Consider the following 1,001-nt stretch of genomic DNA (forward strand, 5'->3'; position numbering starts at 1 on the left):
GGGGCGGAGGGCCGCGAAGGCCTTGGGGGCGGGCTGGGGAAAGTGCTGTCGACGTCCCCTGCTCAGGGGCACTCGCGGTGTCGGCGGCGGGAGGTGCGTGGCTGGGGCCTGGGTCCTTTTTTGTTCCTCTTTTTTCCGCGCTCCCCGGCTGGCGACCGCGCGCGCCCCCCGCCAAGGTACAAGGTTCCGGGCCGGCACGCCGCGACACACGAGCGCGCCAGGTGCCAACATCACTGGTTCCCCCCCTGGCCGGGGAACCCTGGTTCCCACGGAAGTCCAAGCGATCGAGGCCCCCTGCTGATCGGGGTGGCTGGGGCGGCGCCTGCATGCCGAGCCCCCCCCCCCCCCCCCCCCCGGGAGGACGTGGGATGCGGCCGCGGAGGGCCCCGCTGGCGGGGTGGGCCCAAAAAAGAAGAGAGCCCGCTGTTTATATTGGGTCCGACATTCACCACACGCTAGTTGGCCCTCTCGCCGCCCCGCCCGAGCCGGCGGCGGCGGCCCAAAAGGCGGCCGGCGGCCATGGGCCCGACCCATGCCATGCGGCCGACCGACCGACCGACCGACCGACCCGCCGCCGGGCGTGCGATGGTGGAATGCCGGTCGGGCCCTGCCCCCGGGAGTGCTCCTCTGGGGCCCCCCCCCCCCCCGGGCCGGGCCGGGCCGGGCCCGCTGGGGCGCGCGCGTTCCGGCCCCCGGAGTTTTTTTCCTCGCCCTCGCCGGCCCCGCCCCAAACAAGGGCCGCATTCTGCCTTTTTCGGTGTGCCAGCGCGCGGCGCCTCGGGCTCGGCCCCCGGCCGTGCTCCCTCCCCCCGGCCCTCGGCCGCCTCCGCCGCGGGACCAGACCAACGGGGGAGAACACACGCAGCTGGGGGGGGTTGACGCATGCGTGTGTCAGACTCGCCGAGGAGACAAGAGCCCCCTGAGTCCTCGCCGGACCAGTGCCTGGTCTCTCGGGCGCCAAGTCCACCCATGGCCGGGCACAACATCACCTCGCTGGCCGG

Source organism: Fonticula alba (assembly GCF_000388065.1).
Source record: "Fonticula alba strain ATCC 38817 unplaced genomic scaffold supercont2.3, whole genome shotgun sequence".
NCBI lineage: Eukaryota > Rotosphaerida > Fonticulaceae > Fonticula > Fonticula alba.